The sequence below is a fragment of the Anopheles maculipalpis genome (assembly GCF_943734695.1).
Source record: "Anopheles maculipalpis chromosome X unlocalized genomic scaffold, idAnoMacuDA_375_x X_unloc_66, whole genome shotgun sequence".
NCBI classification, from domain to species: Eukaryota; Metazoa; Arthropoda; class Insecta; order Diptera; family Culicidae; genus Anopheles; species Anopheles maculipalpis.
This window is the reverse complement of record NW_026060531.1, coordinates 5,001-20,907: the sequence shown is the minus strand read 5'-3', so window position 1 is coordinate 20,907 and position 15,907 is coordinate 5,001.

The following is a 15,907-nucleotide window of genomic DNA, read 5'->3' as shown; positions in this document are numbered from 1 at the left end:
CCTGAACATGCATATAAGTTCGAGTATTGATATTATAAACCTAACAAGAGATGAAGGCAAGTCGAATTGGTTGGTCCGAAACCAAAAATATCTCTAAGTTCGGGACTTGGGAGCAAACCGAAAGTTAAAATGATGTCCCTGAACATGCATATAAGTTCGAGTATTGATATTATAAACCTAACAAGAGATGAAGGCAAGTCGAATTGGTTGGTCGGAAACCAAAAATATCACTAAGTTCGGGACTTGTGCGCAAACCGAAAGTTAAAATGATGTCCCTGAACATGCATATAAGTTCGAGTATTGATATTATAAACCTAACAAGAGATGAAGGCAAGTCGAATTGGTTGGTGAGAAACCAAAAATATCTCTAAGTTCGGGACTTGGGTGCAAACCGAAAGTTAAAATGATGTCCCTGAACATGCATATAAGTTCGAGTATTGATATTATAAACCTAACAAGAGATGAAGGCAAGTCGAATTGGTTGGTCAGAAACCAAAAATATCACTAAGTTCGGGACTTGGGTACAAACCGAAAGTTAAAATGATGTCCCTGAACATGCACATAAGTTCGAGTATTGATATTATAAACCTAACAAGAGATGAAGGCAAGTCGAATTGGTAAGTAAGAAACCAAAAATATCTCTAAGTTCGGGACTTGTGCGCAAACCAAAAGTTAATATGATGTCCCTGAACATGCATATAAGTTCGAGTATTGATATTATAAACCTAACAAGAGATGAAGGCAAGTCGAATTGGTTGGTCCAAAACCAAAAATATCACTAAGTTCGGGACTTGGGTGCAAACCGAAAGTTAAAATGATGTCCCTGAACATGCATATAAGTTCGAGTATTGATATTATAAACCTAACAAGAGATGAAGGCAAGTCGAATTGGTTGGTCCGAAACCAAAAATATCTCTAAGTTCGGGACTTGGGTGCAAACCGAAAGTTAAAATGATGTCCCTGAACATGCATATAAGTTCGAGTATTGATATTATAAACCTAACAAGAGATGAAGGCAGTCGAATTGGTTGATAAGAAACCAAAAATATCACTAAGTTCGGGACTTGGGTACAAACCGAAAGTTAATATGATGTCCCTGAACATGCATATAAGTTCGAGTATTGATATTATAAACCTAACAAGAGATGAAGGCAAGTCGAATTGGTTGATAAGAAACCAAAAATATCTCTAAGTTCGGGACTTGGGTGCAAACCGAAAGTTAAAATGATGTCCCTGAACATGCATATAAGTTCGAGTATTGATATTATAAACCTAACAAGAGATGAAGGCAAGTCGAATTGGTTGGTCCGAAACCAAAAATATCTCTAAGTTCGGGACTTGGGTGCAAACCGAAAGTTAAAATGATGTCCCTGAACATGCATATAAGTTCGAGTATTGATATTATAAACCTAACAAGAGATGAAGGCAGTCGAATTGGTTGATAAGAAACCAAAAATATCTCTAAGTTCGGGACTTGGGTGCAAACCGAAAGTTAAAATGATGTCCCTGAACATGCATATAAGTTCGAGTATTGATATTATAAACCTAACAAGAGATGAAGGCAGTCGAATTGGTTGATAAGAAACCAAAAATATCACTAAGTTCGGGACTTGGGTGCAAACCGAAAGTTAAAATGATGTCCCTGAACATGCATATAAGTTCGAGTATTGATATTATAAACCTAACAAGAGATGAAGGCAAGTCGAATTGGTTGGTAAGAAACCAAAAATATCACTGAGTTCGGGACTTGTGCGCAAACCAAAAGTTAATATGATGTCCCTGAACATGCATATAAGTTCGAGCATTGATATTATAAACCTAACAAGAGATGAAGGCAAGTCGAATTGGTTGGTCCGAAACCAAAAATGTCTCTAAGTTCGGGACTTGGGTACAAACCGAAAGTTAAAATGATGTCCCTGAACATGCATATAAGTTCGAGTATTGATATTATAAACCTAACAAGAGATGAAGGCAAGTCGATTTGGTTGGTGAGAAACCAAAAATATCACTAAGTTCGGGACTTGGGTGCAAACCGAAAGTTAAAATGATGTCCCTGAACATGCATATAAGTTCGAGTATTGATATTATAAACCTAACAAGAGATGAAGGCAAGTCGAATTGGTTGGTAAGAAACCAAAAATATCACTGAGTTCGGGACTTGTGCGCAAACCAAAAGTTAATATGATGTCCCTGAACATGCATATAAGTTCGAGTATTGATATTATAAACCTAACAAGAGATGAAGGCAAGTCGAATTGGTTGGTCCAAAACCAAAAATATCTCTAAGTTCGGGACTTGGGTGCAAACCGAAAGTTAAAATGATGTCCCTGAACATGCATATAAGTTCGAGTATTGATATTATAAACCTAACAAGAGATGAAGGCAAGTCGAATTGGTTGATAAGAAACCAAAAATATCTCTAAGTTCGGGACTTGGGTGCAAACCGAAAGTTAAAATGATGTCCCTGAACATGCATATAAGTTCGAGTATTGATATTATAAACCTAACAAGAGATGAAGGCAAGTCGATTTGGTTGGTGAGAAACCAAAAATATCACTAAGTTCGGGACTTGGGTACAAACCGAAAGTTAAAATGATGTCCCTGAACATGCACATAAGTTCGAGTATTGATATTATAAACCTAACAAGAGATGAAGGCAAGTCGAATTGGTAAGTAAGAAACCAAAAATATCTCTAAGTTCGGGACTTGTGCGCAAACCAAAAGTTAATATGATGTCCCTGAACATGCATATAAGTTCGAGTATTGATATTATAAACCTAACAAGAGATGAAGGCAAGTCGAATTGGTTGGTCCAAAACCAAAAATATCACTAAGTTCGGGACTTGGGTACAAACCGAAAGTTAAAATGATGTCCCTGAACATGCATATAAGTTCGAGTATTGATATTATAAACCTAACAAGAGATGAAGGCAAGTCGAATTGGTTGGTGAGAAACCAAAAATATCTCTAAGTTCGGGACTTGGGTACAAACCGAAAGTTAAAATGATGTCCCTGAACATGCATATAAGTTCGAGTATTGATATTATAAACCTAACAAGAGATGAAGGCAAGTCGAATTGGTTGGTCCAAAACCAAAAATATCACTAAGTTCGGGACTTGGGTACAAACCGAAAGTTAAAATGATGTCCCTGAACATGCATATAAGTTCGAGTATTGATATTATAAACCTAACAAGAGATGAAGGCAAGTCGAATTGGTTGGTGAGAAACCAAAAATATCTCTAAGTTCGGGACTTGGGTACAAACCGAAAGTTAATATGATGTCCCTGAACATGCATATAAGTTCGAGTATTGATATTATAAACCTAACAAGAGATGAAGGCAAGTCGAATTGGTTGGTCCGAAACCAAAAATATCTCTAAGTTCGGGACTTGGGTGCAAACCGAAAGTTAAAATGATGTCCCTGAACATGCATATAAGTTCGAGTATTGATATTATAAACCTAACAAGAGATGAAGGCAAGTCGAATTGGTTGGTCGGAAACCAAAAATATCACTAAGTTCGGGACTTGTGCGCAAACCAAAAGTTAAAATGATGTCCCTGAACATGCATATAAGTTCGAGTATTGATATTATAAACCTAACAAGAGATGAAGGCAAGTCGAATTGGTTGGTCCAAAACCAAAAATATCACTAAGTTCGGGACTTGTGCGCAAACCAAAAGTTAAAATGATGTCCCTGAACATGCATATAAGTTCGAGTATTGATATTATAAACCTAACAAGAGATGAAGGCAAGTCGAATTGGTTGATAAGAAACCAAAAATATCTCTAAGTTCGGGACTTGGGTGCAAACCGAAAGTTAAAATGATGTCCCTGAACATGCATATAAGTTCGAGTATTGATATTATAAACCTAACAAGAGATGAAGGCAAGTCGAATTGGTTGGTCCGAAACCAAAAATATCTCTAAGTTCGGGACTTGGGTGCAAACCGAAAGTTAAAATGATGTCCCTGAACATGCATATAAGTTCGAGTATTGATATTATAAACCTAACAAGAGATGAAGGCAAGTCGAATTGGTTGGTCCGAAACCAAAAATATCTCTAAGTTCGGGACTTGGGTGCAAACCGAAAGTTAAAATGATGTCCCTGAACATGCATATAAGTTCGAGTATTGATATTATAAACCTAACAAGAGATGAAGGCAGTCGAATTGGTTGATAAGAAACCAAAAATATCACTAAGTTCGGGACTTGGGTGCAAACCGAAAGTTAAAATGATGTCCCTGAACATGCATATAAGTTCGAGTATTGATATTATAAACCTAACAAGAGATGAAGGCAAGTCGAATTGGTTGGTAAGAAACCAAAAATATCACTGAGTTCGGGACTTGGGTGCAAACCGAAAGTTAAAATGATGTCCCTGAACATGCATATAAGTTCGAGTATTGATATTATAAACCTAACAAGAGATGAAGGCAAGTCGAATTGGTTGATAAGAAACCAAAAATATCTCTAAGTTCGGGACTTGGGTACAAACCGAAAGTTAAAATGATGTCCCTGAACATGCATATAAGTTCGAGTATTGATATTATAAACCTAACAAGAGATGAAGGCAAGTCGAATTGGTTGGTGAGAAACCAAAAATATCTCTAAGTTCGGGACTTGGGTGCAAACCGAAAGTTAAAATGATGTCCCTGAACATACATATAAGTTCGAGTATTGATATTATAAACCTAACAAGAGATGAAGGCAAGTCGAATTGGTTGATAAGAAACCAAAAATATCTCTAAGTTCGGGACTTGGGTGCAAACCGAAAGTTAAAATGATGTCCCTGAACATGCATATAAGTTCGAGTATTGATATTATAAACCTAACAAGAGATGAAGGCAAGTCGAATTGGTTGGTCCGAAACCAAAAATATCTCTAAGTACGGGACTTGGGCACAAACCAAAACTATATACCAAGTGCCTGAAATGTCTATAAACCACACGAAGAACTCTTCACACACAGGTGCGCCTCATAACCTGGTTCAATGTATAAGACATTGGTTTCGGGGGATTTATTGAGAAGAAAATTTTTTTCTCTAACTTTGAGTAAAACTGTCTCAGAATACATATTTAACCACGAAAAGTGAACACCGACAGTAAATAGCAAAAGTCAACCGACCATCAAAGTTGTATGGCGGTGTAGGAGAAGAAAATCCAAGGTCGTTTAATTTAGGGACGTAAGACACGAAATCAAAATTTTGGCATAAAATCTAAAATAATCATCAGACAGTGGTCATCCAAGGCATATAAGAGTCGTCTAACGATGCTGAATGCAATAAGCAATAGCGACTTTTTAAAGATTTTTTTGGATTTTTGTCAAAATGTACCCTTCACAACTTGGTACAAGTCATAGGACATGGGTACCGGTATGACCGACGGAAGATTTTTGGACAAAAAATTTTTTTGCTCTAACTTTGAGTAAAACGGTCTCAGGATGCATTCTTAATCATGAAAAGTGATCTCCGACGGTAAATAGCAAAAGTCACCCGACCATCAAAGTTGCATGGCGGTGCAGGCGACGAAAATCCAAGGTCGTCTAATGTAGGGACGTAAGACACGAAATCAAAATTTTGGCATAAAATCTAAAATAATCATCAGACAGTGGTCATCCAAGGCATATTAGAGTCGTCTAACGATGCTGAATGCAATAAGCAATAGCGACTTTTTAATGATTTTTTTGGATTTTTGTCAAAATGTACCCTTCACAACTTGGTACAAGTCATAGGACATGGGTACCGGTATGACCGACGGAAGATTTTTGGACAAAAAATTTTTTTGCTCTAACTTTGAGTAAAACGGTCTCAGGATGCATTATTAATCATGAAAAGTGATCTCCGACAGTAAATAGCGAAAGTTACCCGACCATCAAAGTTGCATGGCGGTGCAGGAGACGAAAATCCAAGGTCGTCTAATGTAGGGACGTAAGACACGAAATCAAAATTTTGGCATAAAATCTAAAATAATCATCAGACAGTGGTCATCCAAGGCATATTAGAGTCGTCTAACGATGCGAAATGCAATAAGCAATAGCGACTTTTTAATGATTTTTTTGGATTTTTGTCAAAATGTACCCTTCACAACTTGGTACAAGTCATAGGACATGGGTACCGGTATGACCGACGGAAGATTTTTGGACAAAAAATTTTTTTGCTCTAAATTTGAGTAAAACGGAGTCAGGATGCATTTTTAAGCATGAAAAGTGATCTCCGACAGTAAATAGCGAAAGTTACCCGACCATCAAAGTTGCATGGCGGTGCAGGAGACGAAAATCCAAGGTCGTCTAATGTAGGGACGTAAGACACGAAATCAAAATTTTGGCATAAAATCTAAAATAATCATCAGACAGTGGTCATCCAAGGCATATTAGAGTCGTCTAACGATGCTGAATGCAATAAGCAATAGCGACTTTTTAATGATTTTTTTGGATTTTTGTCAAAATGTACCCTTCACAACTTGGTACAAGTCATAGGACATGGGTACCGGTATGACCGACGGAAGATTTTTGGACAAAAAATTTTTTTGCTCTAACTTTGAGTAAAACGGTCTCAGGATGCATTATTAATCATGAAAAGTGATCTCCGACAGTAAATAGCGAAAGTTACCCGACCATCAAAGTTGCATGGCGGTGCAGGAGACGAAAATCCAAGGTCGTCTAATGTAGGGACGTAAGACACGAAATCAAAATTTTGGCATAAAATCTAAAATAATCATCAGACAGTGGTCATCCAAGGCATATTAGAGTCGTCTAACGATGCGAAATGCAATAAGCAATAGCGACTTTTTAATGATTTTTTTGGATTTTTGTCAAAATGTACCCTTCACAACTTGGTACAAGTCATAGGACATGGGTACCGGTATGACCGACGGAAGATTTTTGGACAAAAAATTTTTTTGCTCTAACTTTGAGTAAAACGGTGTCAGGATGCATTTTTAAGCATGAAAAGTGATCTCCGACAGTAAATAGCGAAAGTTACCCGACCATCAAAGTTGCATGGCGGTGCAGGAGACGAAAATCCAAGGTCGTCTAATGTAGGGACGTAAGACACGAAATCAAAATTTTGGCATAAAAGCTAAAATAATCATCAGACAGTGGTCATCCAAGGCATATAAGAGTTGTCTAACGATGCTGAATGCAATAAGCAATAGCGACTTTTTAAAGATTTTTTTGGATTTTTGTCAAAATGTACCCTTCACAACTTGGTACAAGTCATAGGACATGGGTACCGGTATGACCGACGGAAGATTTTTGGACAAAAAATTTTTTTGCTCTAACTTTGAGTAAAACGGTCTCAGGATGCATTCTTAATCATGAAAAGTGATCTCCGACGGTAAATAGCAAAAGTCACCCGACCATCAAAGTTGCATGGCGGTGCAGGCGACGAAAATCCAAGGTCGTCTAATGTAGGGACGTAAGACACGAAATCAAAATTTTGGCATAAAATCTAAAATAATCATCAGACAGTGGTCATCCAAGGCATATTAGAGTCGTCTAACGATGCTGAATGCAATAAGCAATAGCGACTTTTTAATGATTTTTTTGGATTTTTGTCAAAATGTACCCTTCACAACTTGGTACAAGTCATAGGACATGGGTACCGGTATGACCGACGGAAGATTTTTGGACAAAAAATTTTTTTGCTCTAACTTTGAGTAAAACGGTCTCAGGATGCATTATTAATCATGAAAAGTGATCTCCGACAGTAAATAGCGAAAGTTACCCGACCATCAAAGTTGCATGGCGGTGCAGGAGACGAAAATCCAAGGTCGTCTAATGTAGGGACGTAAGACACGAAATCAAAATTTTGGCATAAAATCTAAAATAATCATCAGACAGTGGTCATCCAAGGCATATTAGAGTCGTCTAACGATGCGAAATGCAATAAGCAATAGCGACTTTTTAATGATTTTTTTGGATTTTTGTCAAAATGTACCCTTCACAACTTGGTACAAGTCATAGGACATGGGTACCGGTATGACCGACGGAAGATTTTTGGACAAAAAATTTTTTTGCTCTAACTTTGAGTAAAACGGTCTCAGGATGCATTATTAATCATGAAAAGTGATCTCCGACAGTAAATAGTGAAAGTTACCCGACCATCAAAGTTGCATGGCGGTGCAGGAGACGAAAATCCAAGGTCGTCTAATGTAGGGACGTAAGACACGAAATCAAAATTTTGGCATAAAAGCTAAAATAAACACCAGACAGTGGTCATCCAAGGCATATTAGAGTCGTCTAATGATGCTGAATGCAATAAGCAATAGCGACTTTTTAATGATTTTTTTGGATTTTTGTCAAAATTTACCCTTCACAACTTGGTACAAGTTATGAGACATGGGTACCGGTATGACCGACGGAAGATTTTTGGACAAAAAATTTTTTTACTATAACTTTGAGTAAAACGGTGTCAGGATGCATTATTAATCACGAAAAGTGATCTCCGACAGTAAATAGCGAAAGTTACCCGACCATCAAAGTTGCATGGCGGTGCAGGAGACGAAAATCCAAGGTCGTCTAATGTAGGGACGTAAGACACGAAATCAAAATTTTGGCATAAAAGCTAAAATAATCACCAGACAGTGGTCATCCAAGGCATATTAGAGTCGTCTAATGATGCTGAATGCAATAAGCAATAGCGACTTTTTAATGATTTTTTTGGATTTTTGTCAAAATTTACCCTTCACAACTTGGTACAAGTTATGAGACATGGGTACCGGTATGAACGACGGAAGATTTTTGGACAAAAAATTTTTTTACTCTAACTTTGAGTAAAACGGTGTCAGGATGCATTATTAATCACGAAAAGTGATCTCCGACAGTAAATAGCGAAAGTTACCCGACCATCAAAGTTGCATGGCGGTGCAGGAGACGAAAATCCAAGGTCGTCTAATGTAGGGACGTAAGACACGAAATCAAAATTTTGGCATAAAAGCTAAAATAATCACCAGACAGTGGTCATCCAAGGCATATTAGAGTCGTCTAATGATGCTGAATGCAATAAGCAATAGCGACTTTTTAATGATTTTTTTGGATTTTTGTCAAAATTTACCCTTTACAACTTGGTACAAGTTATGAGACATGGGTACCGGTATGACCGACGGAAGATTTTTGGACAAAAAATTTTTTTACTCTAACTTTGAGTAAAACGGTGTCAGGATGCATTATTAATCACGAAAAGTGATCTCCGACAGTAAATAGCGAAAGTTACCCGACCATCAAAGTTGCATGGCGGTGCAGGAGACGAAAATCCAAGGTCGTCTAATGTAGGGACGTAAGACACGAAATCAAAATTTTGGCATAAAAGCTAAAATAATCACCAGACAGTGGTCATCCAAGGCATATTAGAGTCGTCTAATGATGCTGAATGCAATAAGCAATAGCGACTTTTTAATGATTTTTTTGGATTTTTGTCAAAATGTACCCTTCACAACTTGGTACAAGTTATGAGACATGGGTAACGGTATGACCGACGGAAGATTTTTGGACAAAAAATTTTTTTACTCTAACTTTGAGTAAAACGGTGTCAGGATGCATTATTAATCACGAAAAGTGATCTCCGACAGTAAATAGCGAAAGTTACCCGACCATCAAAGTTGCATGGCAGTGCCGGAGACGAAAATCCAAGGTCGTCTAATGTAGGGACGTAAGACACGAAATCAAAATTTTGGCATAAAAGCTAAAATAATCACCAGACAGTGGTCATCCAAGGCATATTAGAGTCGTCTAATGATGCTGAATGCAATAAGCAATAGCGACTTTTTAATGATTTTTTTGGATTTTTGTCAAAATTTACCCTTCACAACTTGGTACAAGTTATGAGACATGGGTACCGGTATGAACGACGGAAGATTTTTGGACAAAAAATTTTTTTACTCTAACTTTGAGTAAAACGGTGTCAGGATGCATTATTAATCACGAAAAGTGATCTCCGACAGTAAATAGCGAAAGTTACCCGACCATCAAAGTTGCATGGCGGTGCAGGAGACGAAAATCCAAGGTCGTCTAATGTAGGGACGTAAGACACGAAATCAAAATTTTGGCATAAAAGCTAAAATAATCACCAGACAGTGGTCATCCAAGGCATATTAGAGTCGTCTAATGATGCTGAATGCAATAAGCAATAGCGACTTTTTAATGATTTTTTTGGATTTTTGTCAAAATTTACCCTTTACAACTTGGTACAAGTTATGAGACATGGGTACCGGTATGACCGACGGAAGATTTTTGGACAAAAAATTTTTTTACTCTAACTTTGAGTAAAACGGTGTCAGGATGCATTATTAATCACGAAAAGTGATCTCCGACAGTAAATAGCGAAAGTTACCCGACCATCAAAGTTGCATGGCGGTGCAGGAGACGAAAATCCAAGGTCGTCTAATGTAGGGACGTAAGACACGAAATCAAAATTTTGGCATAAAAGCTAAAATAATCACCAGACAGTGGTCATCCAAGGCATATTAGAGTCGTCTAATGATGCTGAATGCAATAAGCAATAGCGACTTTTTAATGATTTTTTTGGATTTTTGTCAAAATGTACCCTTCACAACTTGGTACAAGTTATGAGACATGGGTAACGGTATGACCGACGGAAGATTTTTGGACAAAAAATTTTTTTACTCTAACTTTGAGTAAAACGGTGTCAGGATGCATTATTAATCACGAAAAGTGATCTCCGACAGTAAATAGCGAAAGTTACCCGACCATCAAAGTTGCATGGCAGTGCCGGAGACGAAAATCCAAGGTCGTCTAATGTAGGGACGTAAGACACGAAATCAAAATTTTGGCATAAAAGCTAAAATAATCACCAGACAGTGGTCATCCAAGGCATATTAGAGTCGTCTAATGATGCTGAATGCAATAAGCAATAGCGACTTTTTAATGATTTTTTTGGATTTTTGTCAAAATTTACCCTTTACAACTTGGTACAAGTTATGAGACATGGGTACCGGTATGACCGACGGAAGATTTTTGGACAAAAAATTTTTTTACTCTAACTTTGAGTAAAACGGTGTCAGGATGCATTATTAATCACGAAAAGTGATCTCCGACAGTAAATAGCGAAAGTTACCCGACCATCAAAGTTGCATGGCGGTGCCGGAGACGAAAATCCAAGGTCGTCTAATGTAGGGACGTAAGACACGAAATCAAAATTTTGGCATAAAAGCTAAAATAATCACCAGACAGTGGTCATCCAAGGCATATTAGAGTCGTCTAATGATGCTGAATGCAATAAGCAATAGCGACTTTTTAATGATTTTTTTGGATTTTTGTCAAAATGTACCCTTCACAACTTGGTACAAGTTATGAGACATGGGTACCGGTATGACCGACGGAAGATTTTTGGACAAAAAATTTTTTTACTCTAACTTTGAGTAAAACGGTGTCAGGATGCATTATTAATCACGAAAAGTGATCTCCGACAGTAAATAGCGAAAGTTACCCGACCATCAAAGTTGCATGGCGGTGCAGGAGACGAAAATCCAAGGTCGTCTAATGTAGGGACGTAAGACACGAAATCAAAATTTTGGCATAAAAGCTAAAATAATCACCAGACAGTGGTCATCCAGAGCATATTAGAGTCGTCTAATGATGCTGAATGCAATAAGCAATAGCGACTTTTTAATGATTTTTTTGGATTTTTGTCAAAATTTACCCTTCACAACTTGGTACAAGTTATGAGACATGGGTAACGGTATGACCGACGGAAGATTTTTGGACAAAAATTTTTTTACTCTAACTTTGAGTAAAACGGTGTCAGGATGCATTATTAATCACGAAAAGTGATCTCCGGCAGTAAATAGTGAAAGTTACCCGACCATCAAAGTTGCATGGCGGTGCAGGAGACGAAAATCCAAGGTCGTCTAATGTAGGGACGTAAGACACGAAATCAAAATTTTGGCATAAAATCTAAAATAATCATCAGACAGTGGTCATCCAAGGCATATTAGAGTCGTCTAACGATGCGAAATGCAATAAGCAATAGCGACTTTTTAATGATTTTTTTGGATTTTTGTCAAAATGTACCCTTCACAACTTGGTACAAGTCATAGGACATGGGTACCGGTATGACCGACGGAAGATTTTTGGACAAAAAATTTTTTTGCTCTAACTTTGAGTAAAACGGTCTCAGGATGCATTATTAATCATGAAAAGTGATCTCCGACAGTAAATAGTGAAAGTTACCCGACCATCAAAGTTGCATGGCGGTGCAGGAGACGAAAATCCAAGGTCGTCTAATGTAGGGACGTAAGACACGAAATCAAAATTTTGGCATAAAAGCTAAAATAAACACCAGACAGTGGTCATCCAAGGCATATTAGAGTCGTCTAATGATGCTGAATGCAATAAGCAATAGCGACTTTTTAATGATTTTTTTGGATTTTTGTCAAAATTTACCCTTCACAACTTGGTACAAGTTATGAGACATGGGTACCGGTATGACCGACGGAAGATTTTTGGACAAAAAATTTTTTTACTATAACTTTGAGTAAAACGGTGTCAGGATGCATTATTAATCACGAAAAGTGATCTCCGACAGTAAATAGCGAAAGTTACCCGACCATCAAAGTTGCATGGCGGTGCAGGAGACGAAAATCCAAGGTCGTCTAATGTAGGGACGTAAGACACGAAATCAAAATTTTGGCATAAAAGCTAAAATAATCACCAGACAGTGGTCATCCAAGGCATATTAGAGTCGTCTAATGATGCTGAATGCAATAAGCAATAGCGACTTTTTAATGATTTTTTTGGATTTTTGTCAAAATTTACCCTTCACAACTTGGTACAAGTTATGAGACATGGGTACCGGTATGAACGACGGAAGATTTTTGGACAAAAAATTTTTTTACTCTAACTTTGAGTAAAACGGTGTCAGGATGCATTATTAATCACGAAAAGTGATCTCCGACAGTAAATAGCGAAAGTTACCCGACCATCAAAGTTGCATGGCGGTGCAGGAGACGAAAATCCAAGGTCGTCTAATGTAGGGACGTAAGACACGAAATCAAAATTTTGGCATAAAAGCTAAAATAATCACCAGACAGTGGTCATCCAAGGCATATTAGAGTCGTCTAATGATGCTGAATGCAATAAGCAATAGCGACTTTTTAATGATTTTTTTGGATTTTTGTCAAAATTTACCCTTTACAACTTGGTACAAGTTATGAGACATGGGTACCGGTATGACCGACGGAAGATTTTTGGACAAAAAATTTTTTTACTCTAACTTTGAGTAAAACGGTGTCAGGATGCATTATTAATCACGAAAAGTGATCTCCGACAGTAAATAGCGAAAGTTACCCGACCATCAAAGTTGCATGGCGGTGCAGGAGACGAAAATCCAAGGTCGTCTAATGTAGGGACGTAAGACACGAAATCAAAATTTTGGCATAAAAGCTAAAATAATCACCAGACAGTGGTCATCCAAGGCATATTAGAGTCGTCTAATGATGCTGAATGCAATAAGCAATAGCGACTTTTTAATGATTTTTTTGGATTTTTGTCAAAATGTACCCTTCACAACTTGGTACAAGTTATGAGACATGGGTAACGGTATGACCGACGGAAGATTTTTGGACAAAAAATTTTTTTACTCTAACTTTGAGTAAAACGGTGTCAGGATGCATTATTAATCACGAAAAGTGATCTCCGACAGTAAATAGCGAAAGTTACCCGACCATCAAAGTTGCATGGCAGTGCCGGAGACGAAAATCCAAGGTCGTCTAATGTAGGGACGTAAGACACGAAATCAAAATTTTGGCATAAAAGCTAAAATAATCACCAGACAGTGGTCATCCAAGGCATATTAGAGTCGTCTAATGATGCTGAATGCAATAAGCAATAGCGACTTTTTAATGATTTTTTTGGATTTTTGTCAAAATTTACCCTTCACAACTTGGTACAAGTTATGAGACATGGGTACCGGTATGAACGACGGAAGATTTTTGGACAAAAAATTTTTTTACTCTAACTTTGAGTAAAACGGTGTCAGGATGCATTATTAATCACGAAAAGTGATCTCCGACAGTAAATAGCGAAAGTTACCCGACCATCAAAGTTGCATGGCGGTGCAGGAGACGAAAATCCAAGGTCGTCTAATGTAGGGACGTAAGACACGAAATCAAAATTTTGGCATAAAAGCTAAAATAATCACCAGACAGTGGTCATCCAAGGCATATTAGAGTCGTCTAATGATGCTGAATGCAATAAGCAATAGCGACTTTTTAATGATTTTTTTGGATTTTTGTCAAAATTTACCCTTCACAACTTGGTACAAGTTATGAGACATGGGTACCGGTATGACCGACGGAAGATTTTTGGACAAAAAATTTTTTTACTCTAACTTTGAGTAAAACGGTGTCAGGATGCATTATTAATCACGAAAAGTGATCTCCGACAGTAAATAGCGAAAGTTACCCGACCATCAAAGTTGCATGGCGGTGCAGGAGACGAAAATCCAAGGTCGTCTAATGTAGGGACGTAAGACACGAAATCAAAATTTTGGCATAAAAGCTAAAATAATCACCAGACAGTGGTCATCCAAGGCATATTAGAGTCGTCTAATGATGCTGAATGCAATAAGCAATAGCGACTTTTTAATGATTTTTTTGGATTTTTGTCAAAATGTACCCTTCACAACTTGGTACAAGTTATGAGACATGGGTAACGGTATGACCGACGGAAGATTTTTGGACAAAAAATTTTTTTACTCTAACTTTGAGTAAAACGGTGTCAGGATGCATTATTAATCACGAAAAGTGATCTCCGACAGTAAATAGCGAAAGTTACCCGACCATCAAAGTTGCATGGCAGTGCCGGAGACGAAAATCCAAGGTCGTCTAATGTAGGGACGTAAGACACGAAATCAAAATTTTGGCATAAAAGCTAAAATAATCACCAGACAGTGGTCATCCAAGGCATATTAGAGTCGTCTAATGATGCTGAATGCAATAAGCAATAGCGACTTTTTAATGATTTTTTTGGATTTTTGTCAAAATTTACCCTTTACAACTTGGTACAAGTTATGAGACATGGGTACCGGTATGACCGACGGAAGATTTTTGGACAAAAAATTTTTTTACTCTAACTTTGAGTAAAACGGTGTCAGGATGCATTATTAATCACGAAAAGTGATCTCCGACAGTAAATAGCGAAAGTTACCCGACCATCAAAGTTGCATGGCGGTGCAGGAGACGAAAATCCAAGGTCGTCTAATGTAGGGACGTAAGACACGAAATCAAAATTTTGGCATAAAAGCTAAAATAATCACCAGACAGTGGTCATCCAAGGCATATTAGAGTCGTCTAATGATGCTGAATGCAATAAGCAATAGCGACTTTTTAATGATTTTTTTGGATTTTTGTCAAAATGTACCCTTCACAACTTGGTACAAGTTATGAGACATGGGTACCGGTATGACCGACGGAAGATTTTTGGACAAAAAATTTTTTTACTCTAACTTTGAGTAAAACGGTGTCAGGATGCATTATTAATCACGAAAAGTGATCTCCGACAGTAAATAGCGAAAGTTACCCGACCATCAAAGTTGCATGGCGGTGCAGGAGACGAAAATCCAAGGTCGTCTAATGTAGGGACGTAAGACACGAAATCAAAATTTTGGCATAAAAGCTAAAATAATCACCAGACAGTGGTCATCCAGAGCATATTAGAGTCGTCTAATGATGCTGAATGCAATAAGCAATAGCGACTTTTTAATGATTTTTTTGGATTTTTGTCAAAATTTACCCTTCACAACTTGGTACAAGTTATGAGACATGGGTAACGGTATGACCGACGGAAGATTTTTGGACAAAAATTTTTTTACTCTAACTTTGAGTAAAACGGTGTCAGGATGCATTATTAATCACGAAAAGTGATCTCCGGCAGTAAATAGCGAAAGTTA